Genomic DNA, 25,375 nt, shown 5'->3' with positions numbered 1-25,375 from the left:
GGATGGGGCTTGGCCAGTACCAATGTGTGGCAAGTGAAGATGACCACATCGGGGGGGAGGGGGAGAAAAGAGAAAGGAAGCAGGAAAGAAAAAGGGAGGGGAAAAAAGAGAAAGAGAGGAAAAAAGAGAAAGAAGAAAGAGGAAAAAGGAGGGGGTTGGAGGCTAGGTTGCGTGGGTATGCAAGTGACTTATGATCCCAGTCTTTGCCCTGAACAATATGCTGCAGCAGGAGCAGGAGAGTGACAAGGGCTGGACATGAGAGGTCCTCATTTTCCTAGGCACACGCTTCCTCACTGCCTCTGCTGTGCGCCGCTGCTCAAAGACCAGTGCTCTGCTCTGGACCAATGACCTCCAGGATGGACGATCACTAGCGATTTGCTCCCACGACTCCAGGTCGATGCCAAAACTCTTTAGGGACACCTTTAAGGTGTCTTTGTACCACTTCTTTGGTCCGCCGTGAAAGTGTACTCCATTTGACAGTTCGCCATAGAAGATTTTCTTCAGCAGGCGAGTGTCGGAAATTCTTGAAAGGTGGCTGCCCCACCTTAGCTGTGTCAGTTTCAGCAGGGTGTGGATACTGCAGAGAGCCGATCTTCCGAGCACCTCAGTGTCCGGGATTTTTGTCCTGCCACTTGATCTTTAGTATCTTTTGTAGGCAGCACAGGTGGAAGTGGTTTAGTTTCTTGGCTTGTTGCTGGTAGACGGTCCAGATTTCGCAGGCATAATGGAGGATCAGAAAAATGATGGCTTTGTAAAACTTCAGTTTCATTGACATTCTGATGCTTCTGCGGTCCCAGACTGACTTACAGAGTCTGCCAAAGGCCACGCTGGCTTTTGCTAGCCTCACGTTGACGTCAATGTGGACAGCACAGGAGAGCATGCTGCCTAGATAGGCAAACTTGTTGACCATCGACAGTTGTTGGCCTTTAACTGAGGCATGTGGTTCCTGGGTTGTTGTACCAGACACACTTCGGTTTTCTTCATGTTAACAGCGAGTCCGAAGTTGTTGCAGGCTGACAAGAATAGGTCCATGGACTGTTGCATGTTAGCTTTGAGCCTGTGCATAACGCATGGTTATCAGTGAAGAGGAAGTTGCGAAGCATGGCTGTCTGGACTTTGAAGCTTGCTCGGAGCCTGCGCAAGCTGAAGATGTCTCTGTCAAAATGGTACCTGATCACCATACCAAGGTCATTATCTTGGAAAGCATCTGACAGCATGGCAGAGAATACCATGCTGAAGAGGGTAGGTGCAAGCACACAGTGCTGCTGTCCTGAGCGGGTGGGGCAGACCCTCATGCAGACAGCGGCGTCGGATTCATTTGGAGCCCCAGAGCACACTGCTGCCTCAGCGCTAGTGGACCCTGTACAACTGAGCTCCTGCAACCGCCAGGGACAAGCCACTTTTACAAAGGCACCCAGTGCCCGGTGAAGTGGAAAGTCCCTCGTGCAGTGCCTTACCCCACGTGCGCACAGCCCAGCCCAATGTCTCCATGCCAGCCCCAGTGCTCAGGCCCCTGCTGCGCGCACGACGTCACCATAGTGGCAGTAGCAGCAGGCGGAGCTGGTAACGGTCCCTTTTGTTTCTGAGTGTGGCTCCCTGTGACTGCTCCCCTGTGCCCCCTCCCCCTGCTTGCCAGGACCTGTAGTCTGCCACAGGCTTGGGTGGGCAGCAGAGCATGGGGACCAGACTATGCTCACCAGGGTGCTCCAGGCATGCGGCCATACTTATTGGCTACAGCAACCCAAAAAAGCCGATAGCCGATAACGTCATTTCTCCTTTTATCGGTGCTGATCTGATAGCCAACCCATATACCAGTGTACCCATAGTGCCTCCACATGGGGCTCCCAAATGGAGTGCCAGGAGCCTCATGGAGGTGGAAGTACAGAGCTTGCCCAGGTCAATGGCGCACGACCTCTGAAAACCCACCTCCTGCTGGCTTTCAGAAGGGCAGTCACAGGCCGGTAATAATTGTTTTTTGGTGGGGCCCCACGGGCCAGATAGCATGGCCCGGCAAGCCAGATCTGGTCCACGGGCCATGTTTTGCCCACCCCTGATTTAGAAACACTTCTAAATTAAGTGCTTCAGGTTATGAATGCATGCTTTATGGAGTATGACAGGAGTCAAGCAGCATCTCACGGTGCTCTGGTTCTACCCCCTGAGGGTGGAAAGAGCTGCAACACCTGGGAAACTGGGGGCTGCAGTCATGCTGAAAGTCAACCCTGCTCCATGCCACCCCCTCCATCCCCACCTTTGTCTGTGTTGGGAGGTAGAAAAACTGCAAGTCATCACAGGCCCCTGTCACACCCACTGGTTAGACAGCAAGATGTTACCTGTAACTGCAGTGATTTTGGAAAGCTTCAGCCCCAGGGGTGCAGTAGGGGATCTGTAATGAGATGCACAGCTCAGCAGCTGAAGCCCAGTTGCAGGGGATAGAGAGATGAGGAAAGTATACTGAGGGACAACCACTGAACCTAGGTTGCCTCTCTTCCAAGGTATAAAGAAAGACCAGAGGTTTTGCTTTTGTTCATTTGCCTGTTTATATTGCTCTTTGCCTTGTTTGTTGTGGGGACAAGCATTCCTCCTGTCAAATAAATGGGCTGGAAATGAGAGCTGCCTGGACTTTATGAACAAGCTGGCTCCAGGATTGAGCTAAAAGAGGGAAAACCCGCTACAGGGTCATACATTTTTTTAAGAACTTCTAAATGCAGCTGCACTTTGAAATGTTTCATATGTTACATCTATCTCCATCCTGGGATGCTGGCTGGAGCAGAGGCTGGAGAATTTAACTGATGCTATTTCTGGTATTTAGAAAACCTAGAGGTTCCTGGCTAGAAGGTCTTGCACATCTGTTCAGGGTCTCACTTACTGCCAAATTTGGGGTCAGGAAGGAGTTTTTCCCTTAGGAGAGACTGATGCTGTCAGGGGTTTGCCTTCTGCTGTAGCATGGAGCATGGTCATTTTCCTAGGATCTTCTGAGCATATATTAATCAACTGCTTCCCTGGCATTGCCCTTCTATCCCTGCCCAATTCCCCTGCTATCTGTGGCATGGTAGAAGGAGTTGGTGGTGTTTTAGGAAGTGTGCCTTGTGGTTGTGTGTGAAGGTTTGAAGTGGTGATTTGAGGAGAATTTGTGGGTATATGCAGGGGATTGGACTTGATGGCCCAGGGGACCCCTTCCAGTCTTATGCTACTGTGTCTGGATTCAAATTTTACTGATGATTTGCACTTGGGGATAATTGCCTGGTTATACCTACTTCTAAACTAGACTTCTGGGCCCAGGGTGGACAAGTTTCCAGGCCTGGAATAATATATACCATTTATACCCTGGATGGTTATTTGCCTAGAGAGGCTGAAGGAGACAAACTCTAGATCAGGGCAACAGAGAGAAGGAATAGTCCACTCTTTCCTCCCCTGCCCTGCCCTGCCCTGCCCTGCCCCAGCCACCCCAGTACAGATGGCTGCAGAGCCTGCTCTGTTGTGACAGTCTCATTACAGTGATTAAATTGTCTGGCAATGGTGACAGATTGGAAAATGTGGAAGGCAGGTCAGAAATAAAATGAGGCAGCTCATAAAATATTCAGCATCTTACTCAGAAAACAAAGTAACCCATCCATCATTCCCCAGGGCTGTCAAGACACTTCACAGCCCCACAAGGTGGGTTTCCTTGATAAGACAAAGACAGACTCTCCCAGGATGAGATCATTATTAGCCAGCTGTTAGCTGCCCCTCATTTGCATCTCTAATTTTAAATTATTAGCATAATTTGAATGAGCTGATATGTTCTGATACTGTCCCTGCCACTCTTATCTCAGCAGTGATGTACTAGTGTTCCAGCACCAGTCTGGCCTGGTTCTAGCTTTGCCAAGCTGGACTCCCAGTGCAAGTCTGGTCTGGTCCCACCAGTGCCAGACTGATTTCCAGATACTGACAGTGCTCCCTTGGCAGAATTCCCCTGGAACACCTATGTATGTCTTTTGACTTCTGTTACAACATACATGCTCAGTAGGGGTGCACTGATAAAGATTTTTTTGGCAGATACCGATAGCCAATTATTAACCGGCCATATCGGCCAATACCAATCTGATTGCCAGTATGCAGTCCAGCAACCTGGAGAGCAGTGGGGGAGAGAAAGGGTGTGTGTAGGAGGGAGCAGATGGAGGCTCAGCAGTGAGCAAATAGGGCTGGAGCAGGGGTAGGTGCTACCCAGCCAGGGCAGGGAGTGGGATGGAGCAGCAGGTGGCTTGTCCTGAGGGGGGCAGCTCCCACTGCTGCATGCACCTCCGGGGCAGGCGGGGGGCATGTGGCCCCCAGATCTGTGTGCAGGGCAAGGGGGAAGCTACACACTCGGGGCCAGCAGCACTGGGGGGAGGTTACGGAGTGGGCTACAGCCACCCCAAAATTCACCAGAGCCCCCCCTCCCACCACTGCTGCTGCCCACCCCGCCCCCACCCACCCTGAGCGCAGCCCCAGCCCAGGCCCCCCCAGCCCCAAGCATGTAGCGGGCAACCCACCCACACCCCATGCATAAATCCAGGGGGCATGTGCCCCCCCACCCCATGCCTCCCCTGAGGGTGTGCACAGTGGTGGGAGCCACCCCCCTCCCCATCCCCCCAAGTCCCCCAGACAAGCCACCTGCGATGCTGTCCCGCACCCCACGCTGCCTTGTCTGGGCAGCACCTGGCCCTGCTCCAGCCCCACTCTGTCCCTCGCTGTAGAGGCCTGGATCTGACCCCCACCCTCTCCCAGATTTACTGTCTGGACGCTGCTCTCCAAGCTGCTGGGCTGTACTCCTGGCTGTGTGCATGCTGCAGCTGCACACATGCACACAGCATTTATCAATGACATTATCGGGCACATTGGCCAAAAAAAGCCGATTGGCGATAATGTCAATTTTCCTTTGATCGGTGCCGATACGATATGAACCAAAGTATTGGTGCAGACCTTCTTTCAGGGGAATTGGCCTTCACAGAGTTCCATACTGGTCTGACTAGACTGTCCCTGGCACATGAGCTACCACTCAGGCATCTCTACATTACCTTTTATAATGTAAACCCATTCTAATTAACAGAAGGAACAGGTGGTGCTGCCTCTGCAGCTATAAAGCCACTCATGAGATCTGCTATTAGCAGACTTGGGATTTTGTACAGGTGGGTGGTACATTCATTGAAAAGCATCTCCCGGTAACCACAAGGCTCCTGTGTCTCTTCCACTGCTGTATGCTGCCATTCATCCATTCCAGGGTTTAGCTCCGGCATCCAGCACCATAATATTTAAGCATTTATTTAGTAAATAGCTTTTCATAATGATGTCTAAGAGATTTCATGGTCTTCCTGGCTATAGAAGGTTCTGCTTGGGACAGAAGCAAGTAGTTAATATTGCTGACTGCATACCAGCACTAGACTGATGCCCAAGTCCAGCTCTGAGACTAGAGCTGTGTCAATATTGTTCCCAGCACTGCACTTTATCTGCACTTGGCAAAAGCTGGAAGTGACTAATGCTGAGATGGTGACAACTGGCATTCATGATGCAGAAAGGGAGGAGAATTAGGTTGGATGTAAGTGCTTGTGCTCATGTACCTTCCCCTCAGGTGAACTCCTGCTGGAATCCTTGCCTGTGGGAAGAGGGAAGAAAAGGGCAGAATCCGGGAGAGAAGCCAAGAGCAAGGTAACTGGAGTTCGAAATGCAACTGGAAAGAGAAAACAAGCCTTCTGCCAGATTTGGTACTTGGTCTAGCTGTAAAGGGTGAAGTTCTTAGAGGAAGAGAGGATGTTGCTGAGGAAAAGGATGGGTTTCAGCTTTGCACTGTCCTGACAATCCTGGTTCTCTGTAGTAATGACTGGTAAGAGAAAGGAGTGTGTGGGTCACTCCTACTAAGACACTTCCAGTTTGGGATTATGTTAATACAGTGTAGGGCTTTACACAGTGCATTAAATGCAGAATGCAATGCAGAGAAGAAACGGGAGCAGGGTGATCCCTGGGCCTGAGAAACTTCACAAACCAGGTATCCTTCAGATTTTTCTCAAGGCTGTTTGGGGTAGGGTAAGAGTGCAATGTATTATCTTTATTTGTGTATACTGCATAATTTCTGCCCTCCCCCCCCACCCCATTTCCAACTTCCCATAGAAGGCAGTGCAAGGTGGCACCTTAGGCTGGATCCAGACATGCAGGCATGTGCAGTTTGTGGTGCCTCGAACCTCTTCGCAGCACCATAAATTGCATGCATTATATGTTAACTGTACGCGGCCCTGCTAATTTGCAGTGCCAGGGCAAAATTTGCTACTGGGATTTCTTGGTAGCAAAGAAAAAAAAAGCAGTGCAAAGCATGCCAAAGTGGTGTGTTCTGGGGGAAACATGGACATAGGGGAGCAGGCAGCTCAGGGCTCCCCTATCTCCACATGCCTCAGCGCAGGGGCTCTGATGAGGAGTCCCCACACTGAGGCATGTGGAGCCCCTGCACTGAGGCACGCTGTGCCCCAGCCAGCTGCAGAGAAACTGGCTGGGGCACAGTGTGCCTTGTGAGTCAGGGGAGCAGCCAGCTCAGGACTGCCTGCTTCCCTGTTTCCATATGCCTCAGTGTGGGGGCTCCACAGTGCAGTCACAGGGCTACCTGCTCCCCCATCTCCAGGCACACTGTGCTCCAGCCATCCAGGAAGCACCTGGTTTGGGTGCAGGGTGCCTCAGCACGGGAGCTCTGCAGTGCGCAGAGACAGGAAAGCAGGCAGCCCTGGGCTGCCTACTCCAAGTGCTGCTCCCCAGCTGCCTGGGGCACACAGTGCATCTGTGCAGGGGTTGCCTGCTGGCTACCCTGTGCCCCAGCCAGCCTCCACTGCAGCACATGGAGCAATGGAACATTGTGTCTCACTGCAAAGCTCATGGGTAAGGGTGTGCACAAACTTGCATTGCTACTATTTGTACTGCTGCAAATGCATACCCCTGCTCACGTGGATGAGGCCTTAGAAGCTAAGTGGTTTCTCATGCCTCTCTTAATTGTGCTTCTCATGAAACCTTCCTGAGTTGCATCTTGATTAATTATTGTGATATGGCTAAGAGGTGGCTTTGTGCTTGGTGCATATAGCAGGTGACTCTTATCCAAGAGAATGCATCATTATTTCTGGCTGGCAACCCCATGAGGTTTTACACAAAAAATGAGACTCTAGTTTCTGGTCTTGCAGGGTGATTTTCAGGAAGCTGGGAAGAAAGTTGGGTGCTAAGTTTCATTGACTTTCCATGGCGGTTGGGTACCTCCACGCCATTTAAGCACTTGAAAAAAATCTCACTGGGGGCATCTACACAGGCTATTAATGCAATATAGACTTACTATACTTTACTGCACAGTAAAGCCTATATCATAGTAAAATACTGCACAGTAAGCCTTCCCCCAACAGAAGCACCACGGTTCAGAGCTGCTCCTGCCCTGCTCTGCCCTAACTACAGCAGCCAGGGGGAGCTCCAGGCTCCCCCGGGGCGCTATCCTGAGGGTTGGCATTGGGCATGCGGCGGGTCCCAATGTGCATAGGGCCAGCAGAGCTCTGTCAGCTGCAGCAGTCTCCTGGCCCCATGCACAGCGTGAGGGGTCTTCATATGCATGGGGGACCCCACCCAGCATGCACGGGGCCAGGAGACAGCTGCTGGTACAGCTGGCAAAGCTCTCCTGGCCCGATGTACATCATGACATACAGCTGTCAGTGAAACCCCAGCTGGGGAGGGATTCCAGAGGACAGCTCCACAAGTGGGACAGTTCTGGCCAGGCCCCTGCTGGATAGGGAACTCCTCCCCAGCCAGGGACTCGCTGCCAGCTGCCCCACAAGAACAGCACCAGGCACTAGCTACTGTGCAGTACCAAAACTGACTTGCTGCCAGTCAGCTACACTAGCAGGGGGCCACAAGGGACAGGGGAGTCTCAACAGGTAGTAGAAAATGGCGCGTTAGCTTAAGTTACTGTGCAGTAGCTGTTGCACACAATTACATGATGATGCCTTACTATTCAGTATATTAATCTACTGCACAGTAAAGCATCTCATGTAGACGTGCCCACTGTCACCAGTGTGACCCAGATGGAAGCAGCTCCTGCTCACAGATGAATCTTTCTGTCAAAGATGAAGAGCATTTCATTTGCTCACAAGCCTGTGATGATGTACTAGCTCTTCAGCAGGACTAGTACATGTCCAGCTCCCCTTCTTCAAGAGGACTCTTCAACTCCATCTCTGGTGCTTCACATGTGAAGAACTAAACCCTATTTCACCTACACATACCAAAGTGATACTTGCTGCCTAACTGCAGATTTGCAGGGGTTTGGGTTGTAGCCGTGTTGGTCTAAGGACATAGGCAGACAAGGTTCCTTGGGTGAATTTGATATCTTTTATTAGACCAACCCAAATGGTTGGAGAATAGTTACTGCAGATTTGGCATTTATGCACAGTTTGGGTTTCAGAGCACCAACGCTCACTACGTGGCTCCCTACTAAGCATAAACAGTAGGCTGTACTCTGGCTGCCTGGGTCACTGAGCACAGAAACAGAATTTGCCCAGGCATATGTGTAATACCAAAACTCTGGCCACAGTAAAACCACACAAGCAGATTTTAGATGATGGAAAAGGATGTAACGGCACTTGCTCAGGGAAAGGAAACCCAGGTTTTTACATCCCCCTCACACAAAGGAGGCTTAAACCCTCCTCTGCTACTTCTCAGCAAAGCATTTTAACCACCAGGCTACAAGTTAAGCATTACCAAGATGCTTCTCCAGCCCTCCTCTTGAACCCAGCCCACTGTTCAACCAAGAGAGAAAAATGTTGGGCTAGGAGGAAGAGTGCAACCTGGAGGGACTGTGGCTCAGTGAAAAGGATGCTGTCCTAGAATGAAGGGAATTTGTATTCTAGCCTTGACCACTAGGGGTGTGTGAAATGGGCCATATTTGATTTGGATCTGGCCCGAATCAGAGACAGTGATTCGATTCATTGATTTGGATCACTGTCTCCAGTTCGATCCGGCCAAAACTGAATCTGAAGATTCGATGCTGATTTGGAGAATCAGCAATTCGGCCGTAGACACAGCTTTATAAGTTTTTTCTACATACCTCAAGGTACCAGGCACAGCTTGTGAATGCTGTGATGTTGGGGTGCATAGAGCATCCCACAGGAGCGTGGTGGGCTCCCCATGTGCTCGGTGGTGAACCTGGAAGTGGACCAGAAGTACTTCCAGTCTGCTTCTGGGTCCATCGGGGAGCAAGCAGGGGGGCCCTGTGCACAAACTCCTGTGCCTGCACCTTTGGACTGATTAACAGTGGAAGATGTCAAACCTCTAGAACCATTAGTGAAGGAACATTATTTATTACAAGGCCAGAATTAGAATTGAATTTGTGCAATCTGAACACCAGCACCTTAATGAATGTCAAAGATTATGGTCTATAAATCATGTGCTGGAATTTAAATTACTATGCCAGATACATCCTACCACGGGTAATCACTTCATGAACTTTCTCGCTGTTCCAGGGGGTTTTGGAAGTAGGGAGTGAATGGCCACAGCACAGGAAATATTCCATATGAAGCCATAATACTAGATGGAGTCACCCAGAAGGTCCAATCTAGTACTACACTCTTTGGTCCATTTCTGCTGGATCCTTCTGAAGAGATATTTGGTGAGCATATTTATTATGAGATTTGACAGGAAGGCAGCATTCAGCATTGTGGTAAGTGGGGTAGCATCAGCTTCGTGCCTGTATTCCTGGCAATCCATATCTCCCATCAGCTGAGTTTGGGCAAAGATATGTTTGCTGCCTACATGCACAGAGAAGACCCTGAATGCTTTCTACCTCTGCAAGCCATTTTTTAATGTCAGCTGACCTGTGGAGCTCAGCCATGTCATGTGATTCTGTCCCCTTGAGCTAGCTTTATAGTTGGAGTTATGGTGGCATCATGAAACTTTACACTGTGCTCATCATTTCCCTGCTAGTAGCACATCAACCTGATAGCAATGTCATGCTGTGGGGACCATACTTTGCTGCTGCTAATGTGCCTACCCAAAAGTTCATCTTGCCTAAGCCCACTCTAAACTCTTTGCTGAGCCATTCAATTTTTACTGGGATTCTCTTGTTTCTGCAGGACTTTAACTGACAGAATATCTATGTTTACACTTATTAAAACCAAATGTTTGAGTGTCTTCTTGCAGGAGCTTGACATGTGACTGCCCCTGCAAAGCAAAGCATCCTCAGATCCAGGACCTGTTGCCTGGCTCCTCTATTCAGAAGGTAGAGTAGATTTGCACCGTATAGACCAACTAAATCAGAGATGTATAGCATAAGCTTTTGTGAGCCCAGGTTCACTTCATCAGATGCTGTGATGACATTATGAGCTCAGGCTAAAGTGACATGTTTTGAGTCATCTGGCTCCTGAAACTGCTCTACAGCTGTTACTTAACACACACGCATGGCTGTGCAGCACTTTTAAAATCGCCAATCGCATGAAAAATTAACCCTGGTTAAATCAGGTATTACATTAAGATGGGGGGAAATGGGGAGAGGGGCAGTTTGGCAGCCTCCTCATAGGCTGCTGGAGCACCTCCACCTGCTGGCCAGGACCCGTGCAGGCTGGCCCCAGCCCCCCCACCCCAATAGGCAAACATCTGTTGGGTTGGGGAAGGAGCTCTAACTCATGGTCCTTTATGTAAAGTGTCATGAATTAGAGTAGGGCCCTAAAGTCTGTCTATGCCCTACCATCCGCATGCCTGTGCTCAAAGAGTCTTAGAGAAGAGCTAATGGGCTGACATGTGTGCATATATACATGGCCCAGAGACACATGGATTCTTTGCCAATGGTCTGTATATTTGCAGATAGTCTATAAAAAACAAGGCTAAAAATGCCTGTGTGTGAAGTCCCTAAAAAATGGATCCTTTTTCATACAAAAACTAAGCAACTAGAAGTTGATGGACAGACAGAGCAGAGCAGCACTACTTGGTGCCCTGAGCAGGAGTGCAGCACCCAGCAAGCAGCCTTTAGGGTTTTGTAGTCCCCTGAATGCCCCCTTTTCCTCACCCATGCACTGCTACTGTGTCCCATCACTTGCCTGTAACACTGTTGGATCACAGGTAGGCAGGCAGTAATCCCCCTTCTATGCAGATCCATGCTGGGGTGGGAGGCAGAGCCAGTGGAGGTAAGGTTGGTGGGTGGGCTGGGGTGGTAGGGCAGCAGAGTGTGGCTGAGGGTTTGGGGCTGTGGGAATGAGTTGGGGAGCCCTGGGAAGACAGTACAGTATAAAGCCATAGCTGCAGTCAAGCAAGTTTGCCATCCCAAACATTTCTTGTTATTGATAATCTGCAAACTTCTTACTGACATCCAAACTTTTTCACTGTGATTGGTGTTAAACCCCTCAATTTTAACCCAGCCCTTGTCCAGGCCTGGGAGAAGGGTTACATTTACATTATGCAAAGCATGTCAGTAAAAAAGTTTGGCTGCCAGTAAAAAGTTTGCAGACTGGCAGTTAAAAATGGTCTTAACCCACTCCTTTTGGTCAGGGACACTTATAAAAGCTAAATCTACATCTGAAGTCAAAATGATAAACTGAATGTAAATCAAAGACAGTTATAATAATAAAGAGCTTTGGCGGTTCCAGACTGCACATAAGAGGTTAGACTGCAGACGGCTTTAGCATCTGCCAAGACATCATTGTTAGAATCAGTGTATAGCTCATGTGAAATATGGGGCACTTGACACAAGTAGTTCCTGTTTTTCATTAGTAAATTATTAACTGAAGAAACAGAAATGAGGCAGCACTCTGTTCTGCATCTGCATAGGAAAATGCTTCCTCCTGCTCAGTGGATTAGCCATGAGGTGGACCAGCCTCTTGCCTCCCTTAGGAAATATCACAAGAAAGAACTTGATGTGATGTCCTGTTTATTTATGTCAACTAAAGCAAAGCATACAAGACATACTCCTATCTACCTTCCCTCCTGTCATAAAACAATGGAACAGTCATTGAACCTACCTGAGAAAGAATTAAAACTGACACATTGGAAGCACTTTTTTCCCCACAAAACATGATTAACCTGTGAAACTGAATGCCTATGAAATGATTAGCCTTTAAAACATAAAATGCAACTGAGGCCAAGAGCTAAGCAATAGTTATAAAGGATAAGACTTTTATCTGGACAGTCAGAGCACCCAAAGTTGCATTAGTAATGACTGGGGTAGGGGGTGGAAGGGGTCTAACATAGGGTTACCATATGTCTGGGTTTTCCCGAACATGTCCTCTTTTGAGTCTTCCAATCTCTGTCCAGGCAGACTTTTGAAATCTGAACAAATGTCAGGATTTTGCTCTGCTCCACTGGTGGGAGCCGGGAGAGGGTGACTGGAAACAGGGGTCATCACATGCGAGTGCGTGTGCACATGCATATGGCTGGCATGCAGCCAGGCAGGGTAGTGGGAGCAGCCTCAGCAGCTGGATGCAGGTAAGTCTGTGGGGAGGGGGAGTTGGAGGGCCATGGCTTGGGGACTGTCCAGGCTGCATGCATATATGTGTGTGTGTGTGTGTGTGTGTGTGTGTGTGTGTGTGTGTGTGTGTGTGAGGCAGGGGTGTGTGGAGGGGATGAATGTGTGAGGTAGGATGGATGCTTGGTGGCACTGGAGGAAGGTGTCTGGGTGCTGCTGAAGCTGAAGCAGGGCAAGGGCGGGGGGGAGGGAGGGTGCAAAGGGGGAGGGACCTCTCCTTCCAGCAGGGGAAGGGGTCGGGGGCCTTCAAGGGCAGCGGGGAGCTCTGTGGCCGGCCTGACAGCACTGGAGCTAGTGCCTGTGCTCACAGGGGTGGGGTGACCCCCAGGAGATGCTGCCAGGGTGGGGGGAAGGCAGTGGCAGGGGTATGGCCAGGCTGCTTGGCATAGTGCTGGTGCCCCAGCCCTCGGGAGGTGGGGGGGGGGGGGCATAGGCCTCCTCTCTTCTTCTCTCCCACTTGCATCAGGGCCAGACTCACTTCACCACCACCTGCACAAATCGGAGCTACCATGCTGGGGCCCCCTCCAGCAGGGCTGGGGGAAGCAGGGGGCTGTGGGTTGTGAGTGAAGGGCACTGGCAGGGCTGGGGAAGGTGAGGGCTGTGGGTCAGGAGTGAGGGGCACCAGCATGACCTGGGGGGTGAGGGATTGTGGGTCAGGAGTGAAGGGCACCAGCAGGGCTGGGGGTCTGGGGTCAGGAGCAAAGGGCAGCAGCAGGGACGGTGGGGGCTGCAGGTTAGGAGTGAGGGGCACCGGCAGAGCCAGGGGGCTGTGGGTTGGGAGTGAGGTGTCCCCATGGCAGGTGTCCTCTTTTTTGGAACTGGAAATATGGTAACTCTAACACTTGTTCTACAGGAAGACCCTGACTTGTGACTTCTAATCAGTGGAGGTTCAGATGAATTTTCCCTGCAGGCATATTACTGCATGGCTGCCCTCCCTGCAGAGTATCCTGTATCTTCTTCTGAAACATCTGGTACTAGCCACACCTGAAGATAGGTCTAGACAGACCCCTGGTCTGATCCAGTCTGGACACTGCCTTGTTCCTATAAAAACCCCTTTGGAAATAGAGTCAGAAACACAGGCTCTGAATGGCCCAAAGCACAGCAAGCAGACCCCCACACAACCACCAACTTAGAGTTCATGCAAGGAAGAAGTGAGATGAGCAAGAGGTCTCAGCCCAGTTTCTGGTTAGAGGTGCTTCCCTCATAACTCCTCCTTTATGGAAGGCCTGATTCCCCCTGTGTACAAAGGACTGAGAATTTATTCACCATGCAGTTGTATCAGTGTAGTGTGGGGATTCCCGTGCTACCTTCCAGTGAGCTGGCTCAGCCGACATGAACAGTCTAGCCACGGCAGCATGGAGCTACAAATGGGCCTTAATGAATTCTGCTCTCTACAGGGGATTATCCTGTACTGAGCTCCATGTTCCTATGGTGGGGCTATTTCCATTACCCAAGCCAACTCATTGAAAACAAACCTTGAGGCTGAGAGGGCACATGAGACACCATTTGTAGCCTAATAAGATTGAAGGGATACCGACAAGCAGAAAATGTGCCATGGGCAGCCCGCTCCTTTTCAGAGCATTTTTAAACAGATGCATGCTGCTGCTACTAACAAACTGGCATGTGTACAGCTCACTGAATGGTGAAATAAAGCCTTGGTACAGCATCTCTCAGCAATACTAGGTGCATCTACACCTGCGCTTTACTGCACAGTCGTTACTTCACAGTCATTTAGTACTTGCTTTAGCATGATGCATGCTGAACTGCTTGCCTGAATGTACTGGGAGCCACTACAGACATGCTGGGGAAGCAAACTCCCAAAACTGTATTAGTTCCCAGCCTCCGTGTCCTCTCACAAATTATTCCCTAGTAACCACATACTGAATCACTATGTGTATGGGTTATTATTGTAATCCCTGAACTGCTGGGAGCCAGGTCCCAATGCTGCTTTATCTAATCTCCAAGATCCTGGTCCCATTTGCCATCGCTAATAACTCTCTCCTGATGCATTTGCAGTCAGTAAGCTTTCTCTCCCCTGTGCTTGGAGCCGTCTCGCAAGCAGCTGGTCTAGCAGGACTGGCCTACAGACTAACCTATCTATTGACTAGTCTTTAACTCACCTTCTGTACTTGGGTTTCCAGCATGATCTGTGATTGTGTTGCATATGGACGCAAACCATCATCCAACTTAGTAACAAGACCTAATGTGGGAAATGCCAGATGGACACTGCTCTAAGGTGTCAAGAGTCTTGGGAAGTTGGCAGTCTCATAAAGGCTGCCTGCTCAGGTGTGATATCCAAAGTGGACAGGGATTGAAAGTTGCACCAGGCTGTTTTTGATAGAGGTGCACTGGTACATCAGTCCCATATCAGATTGATACTGATATAAGGAAAATTGACAGTACTGGCAATCAGCCTTTTTTGGCTGATGTGGCCAGTAATGTTGTGGATAAATGCCCCGTGCATGCGCGCAGCCACAGCGCAGCACACAGGCAACCAGGAGCATAGTCTGGCAGTGTGGAGAGCAGCATCAGGCTGGTAAGTCTGTTGTGGGTGAAGGGGGGGAGGGGGTGTGCAGATTGAGGCCCCAGCAGTGAGGGAGGAAGTGGGGCTGGGGCCAGGGCTGCACCGGGCTCTTCCTGGCAGGGGGGTTGGGCTGGGGCTGTGCTTGGAGCAGGCAGCAGCACTGGGAGGGGGGGTTGTGGGGCTACAGTGATTTCTGGGGTGGCTGCAGCCCCCCCCATAGTCCCCCTCCCAGTACCGCCGCTGCCACCAGCCCCAAGTACAGTCCAGGACAGCCCCCTACCAGGAAGAACCCAGCGCCGCCCCAGCCCCATCCTGCAGCGGCAGCCTGCCCTCGTCCCACACAGAGATCCAGGGGTGCGCATACCCCTCATGTCCCCCTGGGGTGCACGTAGCAGCGGGAGCCGCCCCTCCCCCCACACCTCCCCCCTGCTCCCCGATGAGCTGCTTGCGACTCCGTCCCACACTCTGCCCTGGTTGTGCAGCACCTGCCCCAGCCCCACTCCCTCCCTCACCTCAAGGGCCTCGACCTGCCCCCCTCACATGCCTTCCCTCCCCCTTTCCCCCACAACAGACTTACCAGCCCAACACTGCTCTCCAAGCTGCCCAGTTGCATATCATCAAGCTGCATATCAGTATCGGCCAATATGGCTCGTTAAAAATCATCCATCGGTAATAGCCCAGAATAGCTCTATTGGTGCACCCCTAGTTTTTGAAGAATCTTTTGTCATTCAAAAAAGGGCATTGAAAAAGCTGGGTCCCTTCCCTGTCTAATTTAATAGCAGGGACAGGGAACAAAGTCCACAGGGACACTGCCTGGAGAAGGTGCAAGGGAACTGGACAGGATACAGCCTTTGTTATTCTACAAATTATGCTCAGGGAAGTTCTGCCACAGCTACGTGTTTTTTGAGGTAGCACAGTAATAAGATAGAATGAGCTTGTTGTTAACAGAACCCAAGAGAATGGTTCACAAAAGCAAAGCTGGTCACATAATGCTTTTGAGAGTCTGGAAGAAAAGTTGGCTTAGAAAGAGCTCTAGCTGCTCCCTTGGGATAGTCAACAAGATCACAGATCAAGGCCAGGCTCTGCTTACTGCCAACCCCCAGATCAGCTGCAAATATCACTGCAAAATACTGGAACTGCTCTTCCCACTCAGCTCCTGGGAGACAAGCCTTTTGCATCATCTCAGAAGCCCTGAAGGCTAGGACTTGTAACCAGAATACCACTGTACCCAACAGCAGCTCACTCACACCAGGGGGATTTCACAGATTTCACAGACATTAGGACTGGAAGGTTCCTCGGAAGATCATTGAGTCCAGCCTTCTGCCCTAGGGGCAGGAAGTAAGCTGGGGTCACAGGATCCCAGCAAGATAAACATCCAATTTTTTCTTGAAGGCATTCAGAGTAGGTGCTTGAACCACCTCCGATGGCAGGCTATTCCAGACCTTGGGGGCTTGGACAGGAAAGAAATTCTTCCTTGTGTCCAGCCTGAAAAGGTCTTGCAGGAGTTTATAACCATTCGACCTTGTCATCCCCTGGGGGGCTCTGGTGAACAATCGCTCCCCCAGATCCTGGTGAACACCCATGATAAACTTACAGGTGGCCACCAGATCGCCCCTGAGCCTGCGCTTTTCCAGGCTGAAGAGTCCCATAGCTCTTAGCCTGTCGTCGTAAGGTCTGTTTTCCTGACCTCTGATCATGCGCGTGGCTCTTCTCTGGACTCTCTCAAGCTTCTCCATGTCCTTTTTGAATTGTGGGGCCCAAAACTGGACGCAGTACTCCAGCTGCAGCCTCACCAAGGCCAAATACAATGGGAGAATGACGTCCCAGGATTTGCTTGAGAAGCATCTATGGATGCCAGCCACCGTTTTGTTTGCTTTACTAGCCACAGCATCACACTGAAGGCTCATGTTCATCTTGTGGTCAATCATGACCTTCAAGTCCCTTTCATCCGTAGTGCTAGCCAGCATAGCACTGCCGAGCCTATAAGGATGCTGCAGGTTTTTCTTCCCAAGGTGGAGAACCTTGCATTTTTTGGTGTTGAACACCATCAGGTTCTCATCCACCCATTTCCTGAGCCTGTCAAGGTCAGCCTGGATTGCCCTCATGTCCTCAGGTGTGGATGCTTTACCTCAAAGTTTGGTATCATCAGTGAACTTGGCCAGTCCGCTTCTGACTCCAATGTCCACATCATTAATGAAGAAGTTGAACAATACAGGCCCAAGGACAGAGCCTTGAGGGACCCCACTGGTCACAGGGCACCACAACGATTGACTTCCATCAACCACCACCCTCTGGGTCTGACCACAGAGCCAATTCCCCAGCCAGTGGATCGTGGTGGACCCGAGGTCACAGTTGGCCAGTTTTGTCAAAAGGTGATCATGGGATACTAGATCAAAGGCTTTTTTGAAGTCAAGATATACAACATCAATCTCCTCTCCCTTGTCCAGGTGATAAGTCCCCTGGTCATAAAAGGAAATGAGATTGGTCAAGCAAGACCTACCCGCAACAAACCCATGCTCGCTATCCCTCAGGATGTTGCCATTGGCCAGTCTGTTGAGGATGGCCTCTTTGACGATTTTTTCTAAGACCTTCCCCGGGATAGAGGTCAGCTGATGGGCCTGTAGTTTGCCGGATCCGCTTTCCTCCCTTCCTTGAAAATAGGCACCACATTGGCCTTCTTCCAATCTTCAGGCACTTCACCAGAGCACCAGGAACTCTCGAAGATCCGTGCCAGGGGCTGGGCTATGATGCTAGCCAGCTCCTTGAGTACCCTGGGGTGTAAACCATCAGGGCCAGCTGACTTGAAGGTGTCCAGCCTCTCAAGGTGTTCCTTCACGAGGTCAGCATTGATGGAGGGTAAGGGATCTCCCTCACCCGGGCCTCGCTGTCCCGTAATGGGCAGGGGCAACCCGTGGGACTGATGAAAAACCAATGCAAAGTTCCCATTTAGTAGTTTGGCTTTTTCCTGGGCGTCGGTTGTCAGTTGTCTCTTCTGGTTTAGCAGGGGTCCAACGTTGCCCTTGCTTTTCCTCCAGCTCCCCACGTATCTAAAAAAGGACTTTTTATTATCCTTGATACTTGTAGCTAGTTGGAGTTCAGTCGCAGCTTTGGATTCCTTGTTCGCTCCCTGATGCAGCTCACGTGCTCCTTGCTGTGGCCCAGCACGTGTGGCAATGGCCACAGCTGCCACTCATAGATTGACAGAAGTCCCAAGGGTCTGAAAAACTGCTAGAATGGAGAGAGAAGAGACTGAAAATGGAAACAGACATCACTTGGTGTCTTGTTTGTGCTGCCATAAAAATGTTTATGGTACAACAAATTGTGAGCACACATAGGTGGCAGAAGGGGGGACTAACAGGGCTTAGTCCCCCAAACAAGGGGCAGTGGTGGGGCTGCAAGGTGGCCCAGCGGCAGGCTTCCGGCAGCTGCAGCAGGGGTGGGGAAAGGTGCACACACAGCAGTAAAAGAAGGAGTAGAGCAGGGGCATCTGCTACACAGCCAGGGTGGGACAGGGTGCAGGACGAGCAGCTCATCCGGGGGGTGCAGCTCCTGCTGCTACGCGCACCCTGGGAGGCATGGGGAGCATGTGCCCCAGATCTGCAAGGGGCAGGGTGGGCTGCCACTACGGGCTGGGGCCGGGTCTGGGGCTGCACCGGCCTCTTCCCAGCATGGGGGGCTGGGCCGGGCTGCACTCTGCTACTGGAAGCCACCCCAAAATTTGCCATAGCACCCCCATGTCCCCTCCCAGCGCTGCCACCGCCCACTCCAAGCACAGCGCAGCACCCCCCTGCTGGGAGCAAGCAGTGTGGGTGGCTCCTTGCCTACAGCCAGGCTGAGGTGGCAGCGCTCCTACAGGTGGTAGCACACAGCACCCAGGCACCATGCTACGTGGCCCTGGAACCAGCACAACACCCATGCCGATGACACGGGGCCCCAGCCACGCAGCTCCTCGGTGCCCACACCATCCAGCCAGGTCCATCCCACGCCTCCTTGCATGGTGCAGGTGAAGGCGCTGGGCCCCACACCCTGTGGCTCTGGCAGCCGGCATAGCGGCACCAGCACATCAAAGGCGCTGGCGCTGCACACTTTGTGCTGCTTGTAGGCACTGCTCACACCAACAAAGTTGTCACACAGCTCCAGCGCAAATGGGCCCAGCTGCAGCCCCTGTGCCTTGGCTGCCCGCACCAGCTTGGCCATGATGCAGCTCACGTGCTCCTTGCTGTGGCCCAGCACATGTGGCAATGGCCACAGCTGCCACTTATAGAAGCAGTCCATCAGGCTCCACTCCCCTGGGCTTGGGCCAGGGCTGGGGCCAGGGAGCAGGTGCAGGGGGCCCACCCTGAGCACAGCACAGCCCAAACTCCTGCTGGGAATACCCCAGTGCAGCCTGCCTTGTCCCGCACAGATCTGGGGCATGCGCTGCCCCCGCCATGCCCTCCCAGTATACATGCAGGGCAGGAGCCGCCACCCAGTTCCCATACCAGATACCCTCCAGATGAGCCACTGGGGGCTTTGTCCCAAGCCCCACCCCAGCTGTGCAGGGCCTGCCCCCACCCCAGCCCCACTCCCTCCCTCACTGCCATAGGGAGGGGGGCAGATCAACCTGCCCTCCTACCCCCCCATGGCCCTTTCCCCTCCCCCATCCCTTCCCCCACAGACTTACCTGCTGGGGGGCACATGGGCACATGCACACACTCAGCACCCACAAATAATTTTTTCTCCCTCTGCCTATGACTGCACATGTTGTATTGCTCAGAGGCACTGCCCATGCCCATGAAGTCACCACCCAGCTCCAGCACCAGCGGGCCCAGATGCAGCCCCTTGTGCCTTGGCCACCCACACCAGCTCGCCCACAATGTGACGCATGTGCACCTTGCTGTGGCCCAGCACATGCAGTGATGGCTGCAGCTGCTGCTCATAGAAGTGTTCCAGCAGGCTCTGCCACACTGCGCCACATGACTGTCCAGGCCTCGGGCCAGGGCCAGGTCTAGTCCGTAGGTGCAGGGGACCTGCCATGAATACAGCACAACCCAACCCCTCCCCCCGAACTGGGAAGAGCCTGGCGCAGCCCCAGACCCAGCCCACAGTGGCAGTTTGTCCTGCCCCGTACAGATCTGGGGCACACCCCCCCACGCCCTCCTGGGGCACGTGCAGGACAGGAGCTGCCACCCCCTTCCCATGCCCTGGACTAGCTACTCGGGGCTTCATCCTGCACCCTGCCCTGGCTGTGCAGGGCCTGCCTCTGTCCCTGCCCCAGCCCCAGCCCCAGCCACACTTCCTCTCTCACTGCCATTGGGGGGGCAGATCGATCTGCCCCCCTCCCACCAACAGCCCTTTCCCCTCCCCCTGCCCCTTCCCCCACAGACTTACATGCTGTCGAGCATGTGCATGCATGTGCGCACTCGGCCCCCCCAAATGATTTTTTCTACCTCCGCCTATGGTGCCACACCACATCAAATGAAAATCAGTGGCACAACAAAAGGTAGTAATAGACTCTGCTGCTTTATTGTGGTAGATGTCTATTAGCTCTGTCGTGGGACAGTACCAACCGCCTGAGTTGCTCGCACTCTCCAGCCACCCCAGGCAGACACCCCAGAGTACCTGCCCACTTTTCCTGCTTACAGAAAGGTACTCCTGGGCAATCTCAGGGTGCCTCTCCATAAGCGGGAAAGCCCCACTTTCCCCACTCAGCCAGACCTGCTCCCTACCATCATGGGGAACAGAGCAGGGAAAGTTGGAGAGATCACATTGTCCCTTGTCTCTCATCATCAAGGGTAGGACAATGGGTGGTGTGTTTTGCCCAATGAAGCTGATGATTGGTGCCACAACACATCACAGCACAGAATATCCCCTTCATTTAGCAACATCTGTTTGTAGCCTGAAAGCTGAAATATGTTATCTATTTGGATAAACATTTGAAGGACCTAAATACAGGAGAGGAGGACAGAGGTGTGCAGGGAGTGAGAACTGGGAGTTCTGCTGTATAAAAAGTGGTATATTTGAAGCAGGAGAAATGTTTGGGGAGGCAGACTGCTGGAACATTCAGTAATTTCTATTTGGCAAGTAGTGCCTCAAACAATAGATGTAAAAGGACCAGACTAGACAAACCCCTCATGAATATTCTAGAGCCACAAGCCTGCAGTCTGCAGGGGGAGGGCTGGGTGACCAGTCATCCCTTTCCTACCTCTGATTCTGTGATTAAATTGTCCCCCTAATGAGCTGAGCCCACAAGAAACCAATCATGCAATTTCACCATCTGGACTATTATCACTCCCCATCAGCACAAAATGATGGGTTTGTGATATGTGACAGAACCTCTTTTGACACCTGGGATTCAATCCACTGAATTGGCTAAATCAGCTGAAGCTTGGGTATTTATTGCCATTGAAATAAGATAAAAGCTTTCCAGCACCACACTTAACATCTTCTCAAATGCATTGTGCTTAATTTGAGATGAATAAAGAGAGAAAATTCAGCATAAGCTCAGCCAAGTTTGGGTCTATATCATTTCAGGTTGCTTCTCTGTATAGTGGGAAATGCGGTAGATGCATCATTTCCTCTAAGGATGGGTTCCTTTCCAAATGTAAAGGTCTATTTAAAAGGGAGCCAGGGGCTCTTGCTACTTTAAGAGAGAAGCTGCAGCAGGTATGTCCCCAGGTGGGAGAAAGACAGTGGAGTCTAGGCTAGCTGCAGGGGAGTAGGCAACAGTATTGCCAGCTGAATGATAATTATCATATGTGTGTGATAATTTCAACTTTTGTACAATGTACAATCAATAATAGTAAAAGTGTTCAAAATGTACAATAATTTCTGAGACAGCTAGCTGATGCAGTATATGCAAAGCCCAAATCACTCTCAGAAAGGCTTAACTGACTTCTGGGTTTGCTGTCAGCACTTTCTTATGACTGCTTGCCTCAACATAAAGAAATGTTTCAGCTTTGATGACCCACTTCTCTCTCACTCACTGGAGAGTTACAGTAAGCAATATAAAGTAAATAAGAAGACTTATTTCCATGCTTATTTGCATATTTTTCAGTGCTAGAGCTTATTCCAGGATCCTGGGACCCTCTCTTTTCACTATAAAAATAGTTCCATCAAGGTATGGCAGGAGAGAGGAAAGGGAGGGTACCCTGAGGAGCTGGAGTGGGGCAGGGGCTGTGCAGTTACCAGCGGGGATTCACAGCTGCTCCTAGTCAGTCCTGCTACAGGCCAAGTTCCTGCATGAAACCTCTTTTTGTTTCACTCTCTGAGACTGAATTTTCCATTAGTTAAAGTAATGGCACTACCCTTCCATAACTTTTCTGAATTTAGCAGCACCCCATTTCAAAAACAAATTTATTAATTGCTGTGCACAAAATAATCTGATGGGAATCACTTTTTATAGAGACTGAAAAAAATACTCGTGAATAACCATAATCTTATAATATGGTAACTAGTGAGACACTTGAGGCTGGTAGTTCTTGCAAATATTTATCAAGTAAAATCCACAGCTAGATAGTTTTCACTGTACTGTCTCAGCTTACCTATGGGGGATATGGCACACCTGGGCTGGACGTAGCTTTGGCATGGCTAAGCTGCAGAGCTGGGCAAGCAAGGACATGGGGGCTATACAGGGCATCAGACAGTGCTCACTGATCTGCAGAGAGCCAGGCAGGCTCTTCTGCTTTCCAGGGCAAATGCCATCCAGTCCCTGACTGCCAGGCAGCCCAGCTGGCACTTGAGGGCACAGCTCCTCCAGCATGCTGTGAGATTAGGGGCCTAGTCGCCATCTGAGAGAATCAGCACTGGAATCTGGAGCAGTACTGCTTTACCCCAGCTGAGTCCAGCATGGGCAGAGGCAGAACTGTATCCTGTCCAACTTACTGCCATAGCCACTCCCCAATCCCGCTCCACATGGTGTCTCCCAGAAACAGGTGTGGTGGGACAGTTCCACCTGGTAGGGGGTAACACCCTTAAAAGAATCCGGCAGCACCCCATTGAGAATCATTGGTCTATATCCTATGTATATGTAACCTGCTTTGGTGCAGGGGCATAAATTAGATGATCTCCTGAGATTTCATCCAGTTCTACACCTCTATGATTCTGTGATTTCCCTCCCCACTATATTTGCAGTACAAAGAAAATGCAGTTGTATTTAATTAACATTTTGAGGAATAATCAATAGGAATTCTTAGCTCCAAATGGTAATTATTCTTGTCTCTTGGTTGGTTTTTCCAGGAACTAATTGATCCAAGTGACCATTAGCATATACCTATTCATTAAGGCTAAGACAAGTAGCAAGCAGGGGAAAAAGGATTATGTTGAAGTGCACTTCCATGATTAGACAGCAGCTGGAAAACTGGATTCAGTGTGGCTATAGGTTGGCATACCTCTTGACAACTGCAAATGCCTGGATACTATGTAGGGACATTGGCTTACTTATAAAACCTCTTCCCAATGGAAAATTAGCTCACATTCAAGAAGGGATAAGGAGTGTGAGCCAGAGCTGTGGGTCTGCCTCTGGCTGAATACCCTGGTAAAATTTCAGGTAAAATAATTGAACTTTTGTAGATAAAGTGAGGGGAAGATGCTGTTATGCCCATGTTAAAAAAAATCTTACAGCTGTTTGGCTGAGAAGTTGTAGTGCCTTCCCTAGAAGGGCCCTGGGCAAACTTAATTCTGAAATGTATTAGCTTTCCTGGTGCTTGACTTCTAAAGTCTCAATACACCTTTAACACAATTTTTTAATATAATTTGTGTAACTCCATAAATGTGCACAGTGCTGTTTGCTAGAAGTATGTGCTTCTTGAATACAAGTCCAAATGGCTGGCTTTTAAATTCACAGTTCTGCAATCTAAACTGATACAGTTAGAGAGAAGGAGTAGTGTGACACCAACCAGCCTGTGCTCCTGTCTCCTTGCCACGCCTGATGAATCTGTTGTGTCACGCACAGACCCTGCAATTTGCATAAGCAGCCACTTGTATTTGGTGGTTTCCGAAGAAGGTTTAGGAGCTTCCAAGATAATGGTTGGCATTGAATACTCATCTCCACGTGCCTCACATAAATCTGATAGCTTTAATTGAAACCTGTCATGCTGCTGAAGCCCTGCTGTAAATTGCATTCATCAACAAATTACGGCAATTAAAATAGGAGACTCCAGATGAATGTGGGTGGCAAGTCCAGCACATGGCAGCCATTTATTAGTAATTAAGCCTTGGCAAACAGAAAAGAATCAGAGGCATCAGACTGCCAGGGTATGTGACAAGTAAAAAAGGAAGTGTCTGCTGCTCAGCTGCCAAAGCGAGACAATGGGCAGCCTCAAGAGTGAGACTGCCAGCCCACCAGACTCCAAGAGCTTCACTCAGTGAACAAGCTGGTATTCTGCCCCACTGGCGCTGCTGCTGCTGTTCAGCGTGAGCAGGCACAGGGCTGGTCAGGGCTGCCCACAGGTCTTTTCCAGTACTATGGGGTTGGGGCAGCAGCTCCCATCACCTGGGCTGCCTAGAAAGGCAGTCCAGTGCAGAGCCGCCCCAGCCTCACTGTGCCCAGGAGGCAGCAGGATGTGCCACTGTGGGATGATGCCTAGGTCAGGTGGGACCAAGGGACCCGCTGCGGGCCAGAAAAAGCTCCTCCACGGGCCAGATCTGGCTTGCGGGCCATATTTTGCCCACCCCTGCTCTATGCTGCACTGACTGTAGCTACTAGGTCTGATTCTCATTCAGTAAATCCAACCTGACTGGAGTGCCCGGCTCAGTGGGAAGAAGGCTCTCATCTTCCCTCCCCTTCCATCCTCCCTCTCAGTAACCTCCCAAGTCAAGGCTCTCCTCCTGAGCATTACTTGGGACTGAACGACCTGACTCCAGCTTTGTTCCTTCTGCTAAGCCAAAATGACCCTGGCTTCTTTGAACAAACAAGAATAAATTTGGTGTGAGCCCTTCTGCAGGCTAAGTCCAACTGGTGTTTGTATTGGAACTGACATGGAAATTAGGAACGTGACGTAAAAGAGACAAACAAGTCAGATGAATTGGTTTGTCTTGTGCTCAGTGGTGCAAAGGTGTGCTTATGACTATCCTGGAGCTTGCTGCCCAGTACAGACTCCTAGCAAGAAGCAAACCCAGGCAGAGGCAGCATTCATACCAGAGGAGGTCAGATGCATGCCCCTGGTTTGGCAGCACCGACTCTTCTGCCTTGGTCAAGACTTTCCACACCTGATACCGCACTAGTTTCAACCAGGGGCATGAGTTTTGTTACCTCTCGGGACCTTCCCCACCCCCGAAAGGGCAGATGCTGCATTCGGAGCAGGGGCTTCCTAGAAGGACTTAAAGCTTCGTTTAATTAAGTTCTTAAATGCAGACAGCCCTGCATGGCTCCTTTTACAGCTAGCCTCCCTGAC

General features: G+C 50.8%; 1 long non-coding RNA gene across 2 annotated transcripts in view; it reads left to right on the top strand.

Moving 5' to 3' along the window:
* The window catches only part of LOC109286377 (uncharacterized), a 77,067-nt gene that overhangs the window by 18,755 nt on the left and 32,937 nt on the right, over positions 1-25,375 (top strand). Inside the window, exons 3-4 of one of the 2 annotated variants that reach the window (XR_002094386.2) lie at positions 5,588-5,664; positions 9,489-12,064. This is a non-coding gene — a long non-coding RNA (uncharacterized LOC109286377). Of the gene's footprint in view, positions 1-5,587; positions 5,665-9,488; positions 12,065-25,375 lie in introns of those variants that run through there. The other variant, XR_009461959.1, reaches the window with a different exon arrangement.

This window comes from Alligator mississippiensis, chromosome 4 (assembly GCF_030867095.1).
Source record: "Alligator mississippiensis isolate rAllMis1 chromosome 4, rAllMis1, whole genome shotgun sequence".
Lineage (NCBI taxonomy): Eukaryota > Metazoa > Chordata > Crocodylia > Alligatoridae > Alligator > Alligator mississippiensis.
The sequence above is the reverse complement of the archived record's forward strand: the minus strand, read 5'-3'. Positions and strand labels throughout refer to the sequence as shown.